This window comes from Bubalus bubalis, chromosome 10, assembly GCF_019923935.1.
Source record: "Bubalus bubalis isolate 160015118507 breed Murrah chromosome 10, NDDB_SH_1, whole genome shotgun sequence".
Taxonomy (NCBI): domain Eukaryota; kingdom Metazoa; phylum Chordata; class Mammalia; order Artiodactyla; family Bovidae; genus Bubalus; species Bubalus bubalis.
In genome coordinates this window covers 79,281,710-79,291,951 of record NC_059166.1, presented here as the reverse complement: position 1 = coordinate 79,291,951, position 10,242 = coordinate 79,281,710, and the positions used below count along the sequence as shown (strand labels likewise).

At 35.6% G+C, this 10,242-nt stretch overlaps 1 long non-coding RNA gene across 1 annotated transcript; it reads right to left on the bottom strand.

The window, feature by feature from the left end:
* Positions 1-394: 394 nt before the first annotated feature.
* On the bottom strand, positions 395-8,358 carry LOC123327877. Its single transcript, XR_006542553.2, has 2 exons — positions 8,319-8,358; positions 395-1,506 (listed from the first exon to the last, which is right to left on the bottom strand). It is a non-coding gene; the product is annotated as an uncharacterized LOC123327877 (long non-coding RNA).
* Between the last annotated feature and the right edge of the window lie 1,884 nt (positions 8,359-10,242).

The following is a 10,242-nucleotide window of genomic DNA, read 5'->3' as shown; positions in this document are numbered from 1 at the left end:
AACTAAAATTAAATAACAAATACAAGAAAAAACATTGTACCTGAGAAACTAAAACTAAATAACAGATACAAGGAAAACGTTGTAGTATATAATGGCTACATGTTCCTATGATGTGTACAAAGCACAATTACTAAGAAGTACAGGGAGACAGAAAAGATTACAGAAAATAAAATAAACTTGCTAATTACCTTACATAGCTTCTATAAACAGAGGTATCACAGAGTTAGAGTATCACTAAACCTTCATGAAATAATGCATATAGACAACAAACATTAATGGCAGTTAACACAATAAAAAGAAAAATAACCAGACAACATGTGCTTCCTGATAAAAGTACACATGACCATCAGTGACATATGTTTGTGTCTGATAAAAAAGAAAAATCAAACCTGAATTTGAAAGTCTTAAATCCCTTTATTTGATAAAAATAAAGAATATGGGGTCAGGCAGGGGCGGGAACAACATGTTAAATAACCACACAAGCATACATTGAGCAAAATCCAGACTGTGGAAAATTCTCCAAGGCAAATTCAAGTGGGTGCACAGATCAAAAGGGACTTAAGATACAAGTCAAACAACTGCAGTGTAGAAACTCTGCTGAATCTTGATTTGAACAATCTTCAAAAATAATTATGAAGCAATTGAGGAAATCTGAACACTCTATGGACATATAATGATATTTTTAAATTAATGGGGGATTTTAAATATGTTGTAGTTCTGTTTCTTAGAAAACAATGAACAACTGACTATAAAAATTTCTTCCTTATCTATCACATAATCACATTATTTAACCTACCAATATGCTAACATAAAATTATAACAGCACCATGGGGCCATTGACATATTACAATTAAGTAGTAATTTAGAAGTCTTGTGGTTAAAATAACAAACTGAAATAGAAAGTTTGTCAGATGAGATCTGGTCTAATAAATGATTGCTTAACCCAATATCTAGTCACTTTAAGGATGTTCCATGATGCAACTTTTGAGTTCACTAATTAATCTATTACGGAACAACAGAGGATAAGATCGTTAGATGGCATCACCAACTCGATGGGCATGAGTTTGAGCAGGCTCTGGCAGTTGGTGATGGACAGGGAAGCCCGGCATGCTACAGTCCATGGGATCACAAAGAGTTGGTCATGACTGAGCTACTGAACTGAACTGAACTGAATTAATCTATATAGACATAATTGGTCCTCTATTAAATTATTTTTGTGCACGTGTCTAAAATGAGCCCTCTTTGGCTTACCTTTGAATCCATTTCCTTTACTTGGCTTCCTTAAAAATGGTCATATCAAGACAGACATGGATTTGACTACTTTTTGTCAGTGATCACTAGATGGATTTGAGAAAGGGCTTCAAAGAGTATATGTAAAGTTTAAGTGAGATGGTACTTAAAATGTTGGCATTGGAGAATTCCCTGATGGCCCAGTAGTCAGGTCTTGGTGCTTTCACTGCCGGGGCCCACATTCAATCTCTGGTGGGGCAACTAGCATGCTGCAAGCTGCACGGTGCAAAAAAAAAAAAAAAAAAAAAAGTATTAATAGCTGTATCTGCAGGATCCTTACTCTCAGAAAAAGAATTTCACAGTAGCTAGTTTCAGATGAAGAAGGTTATTGAAAAAATCAAGTTAGGCATTTTACAAATCTCAGGGAGAATCAAAGAATGGAGTTTGAATATTACAGAGCCAGGAAGAGCATCAAAGAAAAACGCACAAACCTCCATCAGCTATTCTAGTGTACCCACGACAGCTAGCCAGATATCATCTTGTTTCTTAACACCTAAGACACCAGGGGTCTGTTGCCAGAGACTCCAGAAACTGACTCTAGTTTGCCTTTAGAGCCAAGTGCTCCCATTATCAGGATTGTCAACTGATCTGATCTTTTCAACAAAAGCATTACTGCTCACTTCTGTACTAGCTGAGAGTATCTGCTTAGTACAACAGTTCTACACAAGTAGAACCTTTGCTGCAAAGGATTTTGAGAAATACATCTTTAGCCTTCTAGATTCTGCTGTACAAAAGTTATGCTAAAAGGGAGTCAATGTTTACTATTAATAAGCAAACTAAAATAAATGTCTTCCATTTTTCTAAAATACCTAAGTTCAATCTATGTGTTCCTTCTTTAATTTAACATCTGCTGACTCCTCTGACCCTCCCCAAAGGAGCTATTCTTTCTGAATATCTTTATCTTTACTAGGCTTCTTCAGTCTTTTTAAATCCTCTCTTTAAATGTTATCAAGTTTGTCCCTATATTCTGTGTCTCAGTCATGTCTGACTCTTTGCAACTCCATGGACTGTAACCTGCCAGGCTCTTCTGTCCATGGAATTTTCCAGGCAAGAATACTGGAGTGGGTTGCCATGCCCTCTTCCAAGGGATCTTTCAACCCAGGAATTGAACTCACATTTCCTTCATTGCAGGTGGATTCTTTACCACTGAGTCACTGGAGAAACCCTTAAAAGAGCATATGTATTACCAAATTATTTTTTCAAAAATAATAACCCCCAAATGACTGTTTTGCTAAAACTCAAGGCCAAGTTTCAAAATTCATATTCTTTAAAGTGAAAGGTCCACTGTCCTTCTCATCTCAGCTCAGTGTTCACTGCTTATGGCTATTTTTGCAGCTTAAGAAACAAAACATATTTATTCATGTCCTCACCCTTTATTGAAGGTCTCCTTAATTTTTTCCAACACCTTATATACACATAAGTATAAATCATCTCAATGAAAGATGAAGGACTTTTTGTCTACTAAGGAGAGTGAGTTAATAAATGCATCATTCGTCTACATTTGCCTACCTGACTTGGAAATTACATATTTCTCTTTGCAATCAAAATGGGAAAGGAAACAGTAGAAAAATAAAATCTATTGAGGACCATGAATTATAGGATAGAAAAGTGTGGAAGGAGATGATGGTAGGAGTGAAGGAACTGCTTGAAGGCAAGGATGAGTGGTTTGAATAGGACACAGAAGATAATGAAGAGCAAATGGTTTAATAATGCCAGGAGAACAAAATGATCTTGGCTATAAAATTCTGAAACATCTTGCACTATAAGAAGTGGTTAGAAAACTTTTGGCTCCATTGCCCTAAAACAGGTATGTCTCAAAATTTTCCAGTTTTGATAACTATAGGCCGCTTTAAGTGGACAAATAACCACTTTTGTACAAATATTCATGAAAAGTATTAATAAATATTAATATTTGCTCAGAACAGTAGTAATTAGTTGATGGACTGAAACTAGCCAACATCATAAAGAAATAATCATTAAAATCAAGGGAGGGAAGAAAACTACAAAATTATGAGGTACAGTCATTGGCCCTGAGAACTCCCAGAGCCACCCTCATCGATGGTAACCACTTTCGATAGGCTAGAAAAAGACTGGCCATTTTCAGGCTTCCTTCATGCTCTAAGATTATTGGGCCAATGTCGTAAACAATGACAAGTCTCTTTCAAATTGACCCAGATGGGTCTGGAAACCAAAGTTCAAATCTCTGGAGACTATTTCCATCCTTATGATGAACTACAGGCTCTGTTTGTGTTTACCATATGGGTTTAGTCTTCAGTCAATGAAAAGATAAGCAGCCTCAGAAAACATGTGGTATATATTCCACAATAATTTAGAGAAGCTATGCAATGTATCTTCCATAGAATCTACACTGTAACAGAGAATAAAAATCTGAATTATAGTTGCATGAAACCTGCCAGCATCAGATTGTTTTACTTTGCCATTCTTAAAAGGCGAAAAATTGCAGACCATTGAGTAGAATTAGTATATTGTATGTTTTTCTCCTTTAAGACTAGAGAAATACATTCTTTTGTTCAGTTCAGTTCAATTGCTCAGTCATGTCTGACTCTTTGTGACCCCATGAACTGCAGCACAACAGGCTTCCTTGTCCATCTCCAACTCCAGAAGCTTACTCAAACTCATGTCCATCGAGTTGGCGATGCCATCCAACCATCTCATCCTCTATCATCCCCTTCTCCTCCTGCCTTCAATTTTTCCCAACATCAGGGTCTTTGCCAAGGAGTCAGTTCTTCACATCAGGTGGCCAAAGTATTGGAGTTTCAGCTTTAGCATCAGTCCTTCCAATGAATATTCAGGACTGATTTCCTTTAGGATGGACTGGTTGGATCTCCTTGCAGTCCAAGGGACTCCCAAGAGTCTTTTCCAACACCACAGTTCAAAAGCATCAATTTTTCAGCACTTAGCTTTCATTATAGTCCAACTCTCACATCCATACATGACTACTGGAAAAACCCTAGCTTTGACTAGATGGACCTTTGTTGGCACAGGAATGTCTCTACTTTATAATATGCTGTCTATGTTGGTCATAGCTTTTCTTCCAAGGAGAAAGCATCTTTTAATTTCATGGCTGCAGCACCATCTGCACTGATTTTGGAGCCCCCTCCCCCCAAATTAACTATTCTTCTGTTAGTAATAATATAAAACCAATGTACAGTCTTTTGTATACTGCAGATGGTGACTGCAGCCACAAAATTAAAAGAAGCTTGCTCCTTAGAAGAAATGCTATGACAAGCCTAAACAGCACATTAAAAAAACAGAGACATCACTTGGCTGACAAAGGTCCGTAGAATTGATGCTTTCAGATTGTGGTGCTGGAGAAGACTCTTGAGAGTCCCTTGGGCAGCAAGATCAAATCAGTCAATCCTAAAGGAAATCAATCCTGAATATTCAGTGGAAGAACTGATGCTAAAGCTGAAGCTCCAATAGTTTGGCCACCTGACGTGAAGAGTTGACTCTTTGGAAAACACCCTGACCCTGGGAAAGACTGAAGGCAGGAGGAGAAGGGGATGACAGAGGATGAGATGGTTGGATGGCACCACTGACTCAATGGACATGAGTTTAAGTCACTGCAACATAGTGAAGGACAGGGAAGCCTGGCGTGCTGCAGTTCATGGGGTCGCAGAGTCGGACATGACTTAACGACTAAACAAAAACACTCTTTTGTACTTATATAAGCCACCTTCTTCATAGCATGAAATAAAGTTTAAACAATTTTTGTTCCTTATGTCCTGAAGTAACATATGCGATAATGATTCTATCAACTGATGTTGATATACTTTTTATTTAAAATCCATCAGTATACAAATACCTTTAATAATATTTTCAATTATCCTTTAAGTCCTAAATCACAAGCATAATTTTAAATCATAATATTTTCCTCTGAATATAAAAAAGAAAATGTCAGTTTATAAGGCATGTCTAGGTAGTATACTGATGAAAGTATATTTGACACCCAAAGAGGGTGAAATGATTGCTTTAATTTACAGTGTAGGGGAACTACACTATTTTGCAGCAAGCATTTTTTTTTTAACTTTTCTCCTTGTCTTTATTTTTAGTCCCTATGATGTTTTGTTCCCAGATGGAAGAATGTAGCTGAACAAGGGCTGCTGCTAATTATTGAGAAAACATCCACATGAAGTCCAGATGTTAATGTGTGATTTTTTTCTTTTTATCAGCAAATAGATGTCTTTCTGTGTCATGCTGAGATTAGATAAGACCCTTTCTACACTTTACCTTAGTCATTTGTAGCCCTTACTTTATTTAGTTTTCAATCAGTCATTTATCATTCAACTACACTCTATAAAAAGCTTATATCCAAATGAAATGACTTCATTTATGTTTCTTGTTTTGTTAAGAACAATCTAATCTAGGTTTCCATAAAAAAGGGCCTTTTAAATAAGATGTTTTATTTGAAATTTATAAAATAAATGTTGAAACTAAGCACAAAGTGAATGTCTGGAGAAAAAACAATAAAGACTACATTTTGCTAGATGTTAACACCACATAATTTCTTCCATAATGGTTATTGATAATAGAAGAGCAAGACAAACCCTAAATGAATTATGAGGATTTTTAAAGTCACTCTGCTGAAAGAAAACATGAAATAAAAACAGTCAGTCTCTCATGGTTTGCTAATTGATCAATACATGATCACTGTATAAAAATGTTTGTATAGCTTAATTTAAAATGTATTTACTGACTCTATACTCCAGAGCAATATAGTTGTATAAATAGAGGCAATTACCACAATGTTTTCTAAGGCTAATCCCCTATTGTATTCTGAATCTTCTAGAAATATTAGCATTATAAGCTACATACTCAACACCAGAAAATTTACATTTCAGTCCACAACTCTCTTGGGCTTCCCTCATAGCTCAGTCGATAAAGAATCCACCTGCAACGCAGGAGACCCCGGTTTGATTCCTGGGTCGGGGAGATCTGCTGGAGAAGGAATAGGCTACCCACTCCAGTATTCTTGGGCTTCCTTGGTGGCTCAAATGGTAAAGGATCTGCCTGCAATGCAGGAGACCTGGGTTTGATACCTGGGTTGGGAAGATCCCTTGGAGAAGGGAAAGGCTACCCACTCTAGTATTCTGGCCTGGAGAATTCCATGGACTCTATAGACTATGGGCTCGCAAAGAGTCGGACACAACTGGGTGACTTTCAGTCACTTCACTACAACTCTCATACAGGAAAAAAAAAATGAGATTACAACAAAACCAAACTTTATAATTTGAAAAAAATCAATTCACTTAAAATTGTTATGATAACTGCTACAATCATTTTTATTCTTGGAAACATATTTTACTAAAGTATGTCTCAGTTACTCAGTAGATACATAAATTTCTTTCCATTTGTAGACAAAACTGGGTGAAAAAAATCTATGAGACACCATAATTTCAAACTGTGTTTCTTCTCAAACGAAAGTTATAACATTACAAATCTTCCCACCAGCAAAGGAGACAAAGAGACGGTTCATTGTCTGATTTGGCTCAAGTAAGGGGAGCCATTATGTTGGCCTTCAGCTGAGTTGGTAGAAAACCAATTTCAACTGGGTCAGATTAAAAATTTGCGCATAATACTGATAACATCTGATTGTTTTGTGCAAAAATTCATGGTATGGAAAGATTCGGAGAGATATTTAAAGGTAAATTGGCTTCACATCATTTTTTAATTTTCTAACAAATTTAAATTGATTTTGTCATGCCAGGCAATTTTAAACATATTTGTTCATGAAAGTTTGCTTAAAGGAAATGAGTCATTCAGTCACTAAGGGAAAACTTTTGTCATTAAAACAAAGTCACTATCTGCAGACTTCTTCATATACAGGTTGTGCATGTGGTTTACTAATTAATAAGTTAAACACTATGGAGGAAAAAGGTTTAACATCCTTTATAGACTTTTACATCAGATAACATTAGAATCCCTATGGCTCAGATGGTAAAGAATCCACCTGCAATGCAGGAGACTTGGGTTCGATCCCTGGGTCAGGAAGATCCCCTGGAGAAGGAAAAGGCAACCCACTCCAGTATTCTTGCCTGGAGAATTCCACGGACAGAGGAGCCTCATGGGCTGTAGTCTATGGGGTTGCAAAGGAGTCGGACACGACTTAGCAACTAAACAACAACAAAAATTTTTTTTTTCATTTAGCCTAATGGTATATGGTGAAAAAAGGGGGAGAATTATTACTAGATATTAAGAAATATGAGCAGGGTTTTAAATACTTTAAAGTGAAATCTTTTTTTTTAATTTAAATTTATTTATTTTAATGGGAGGCTAATTACTTTACAATATTGTATTGGTTTTGGGGGTTCAGGATGGGGAACATGTGTATACCCGTGGCGGATTTATGTTGATGTGAAATCTTTATAGGCCTTCCCTGGTAGTTCAGCTGATAAAGAAGCCACCTACAATGCAGGAGACCTGGCTCGATTCCTGGGTCAGGAAGATCCCCTGGAGAAGGGATAGGCTACCCACTCCAGTATTCTTGGCCTTCCCTGGTGGCTCAGCTGGTAAAGAATTTGCCTGCAATTCAGAAGGCCTCGGTTCGATCACTTTATGAAGTTATAGATCTTTTAAAATATTTCCCCAGATGGTCACATTTGGTGTTTTGCTTCACATTTTGGGAGCTTGATCTTCAATCTGTATCCCAACAACATGGAATTATTTTAAATATTAGATATCCTTACAATGCCAAATCTATGCATAAAATTTAGAAAGATACAGCATATCTGGGGGAGGCTAGTAAAGCTTGGGTTTACAGTCCTCCCTAATGATGGGGCCCCTAAAAGATATTATTAATATAGACATAATAGAAATTATGAATATGTTTCAATTCACAGGATCATGATTGTTTCTTATATTTATGGAGCACTGACAATCTAAAAATAAATATTAATTTTAGTGGATTGAAAGCATCTTGCTAAAATTACCATTTCCTTGATTATCCTGTTTTATATTAATAAAACCATAAACCAAAAAAGTCTTTCAAAAGTGATTAGTATGCCTACCTGATTCCAGGTAGGATTGCGTGCAGATTTTCTAGTGACTGTAGTTGATGGGAAAAAAAGTAGAGAACATACATCAAATTAGTTATGATCATTTCTAGTCCCAGAAATTTCATTGTCAGGAAATACTTTGTACATGTCATTATGAGTCTTCTTATCCACACTAACCCCAAAACATTAAAGTCTGGACAGTAGGGTTGGTCCTAGGATGAATCATTTCAATTGACTGTACAGTCATTTACAGGCCAAGTGTTTAATGTCAACACAAAAGCATTGAAACATTTTTATGTAGGAAAAAAAGTAGTATTTATTTCCCCAAAATGTCCACTGCATTTGTTAGACCATTTTTATAAGAACATAAAAATGAATCACTTAGAGTATAAATATTAATCTACACAAATAAGGTAAAATATCAGCAATGTGGCCTTGTGGGAAGAGCAGTGGTCCAAGATTTCCAGATGACTCTGACTAATAAGTCATAACACTTTAGGCAAATGATTTGGCCTCTCACTTACTATTTTTAAGCAGTGAAATTGGAATAATAATAGCTATCTGAGAAAATTCATTGCATAAATAATACAAACTGCAAAAGTCATAAAAACATAAAATCCACCATTTTACTCCATAGCAGGATATGGCCTTAAGTTAACTACCTAATTTCCACAATAGATATGGTATTCTGAGAAGTCACAAAATTTAACTAAAGCATCTAGAATTTCTCCCTCCAGATAAATGGAGCCTAGCAGCACATCAGAAATTCAGAAAAACATAAGATACTATAATCATAATAGCTGAGAGATTAAACACTCTATTGGTACAAAAAGCAAGCACAATATGAAAATAAATATACAGATTTTCAAAGAAGATAAAGATAATGTACCTGTCACTTTTTACACTTTTATTTTAAAAGCTTTATCAAATTTTAGTTTTCCCCCTTCTGAAAGAGGTATTAAAAACAAACTTTTCAAAGGCCAAGAGAAAACTACTTTCAATAGGACAGAAAGCAATCCTTATTACACATAAAGTTGGGATGGTTTAAGATGAAGAAGAGGAAGATTTAACACACTGTCTTAATGTAAAAGTTCATTCTGAAGAGGATATAACCAATCAGTCTATACTATAAAATGAAAGAGTTTTAAAACATTAGCAGAGATACTTGTAAAATTTAGCACAATAGGGATTATTTTACAATGTTTCACTATTTGGATAAGCATTAAAACAGACTGTTATGACAAGGCATATAACTAGGACCTCTAAGAAAAGAAAATAGTTCATCTGGAATTGCTTGGCCTTACCTTTGCTAAAACATGGGGTACTTGAACATTGACCTTTGAGATCACTTCCAGTACTTACATTTTATAGTTTAGTCTTAGGAAAAGAAACGGACATTCTCAGATTGACTGTGGTTTACAATTTCTTATTTTATTACACTTATTGTACTTCTCACACACCATTTTTGCAAAGTTAATAGCAATATTTTAAAGGAAGATGAGAAGTTCTGTACTCAATAATGAGCTTAATGCCAACTAATCACTTTAACCAGAGCAGTTTTGACACAGGTTAGCTATAAAGTGATTGAATTTCTAACTTAGTTTAATACACACAATAAATACTAGTGGGTTTTCATTTCTAAAGGTAAGCATAATTGCACATGTCTGGCCAGATATAATTAAGTCTGAAAAGTTGAAACATTTTAGTCAATACTCAGAGAAAGAAATGTAATAGTATGTGTTCATTATTAAATGTTACATACCCTATAAAATGCCACAGAAGACATTTCATTTTTTAAAGATTATTGGTTATATTCAAAATGACCTTCTGGGCCATTAGGTAAAATTTGTTTCCTCAGAGAGCTGAAAGTGATACAGCCCCCATGATCTAACTGCTGATCTCTTGGTTCCCACAGATTTCAGAACTAGAATTTGGC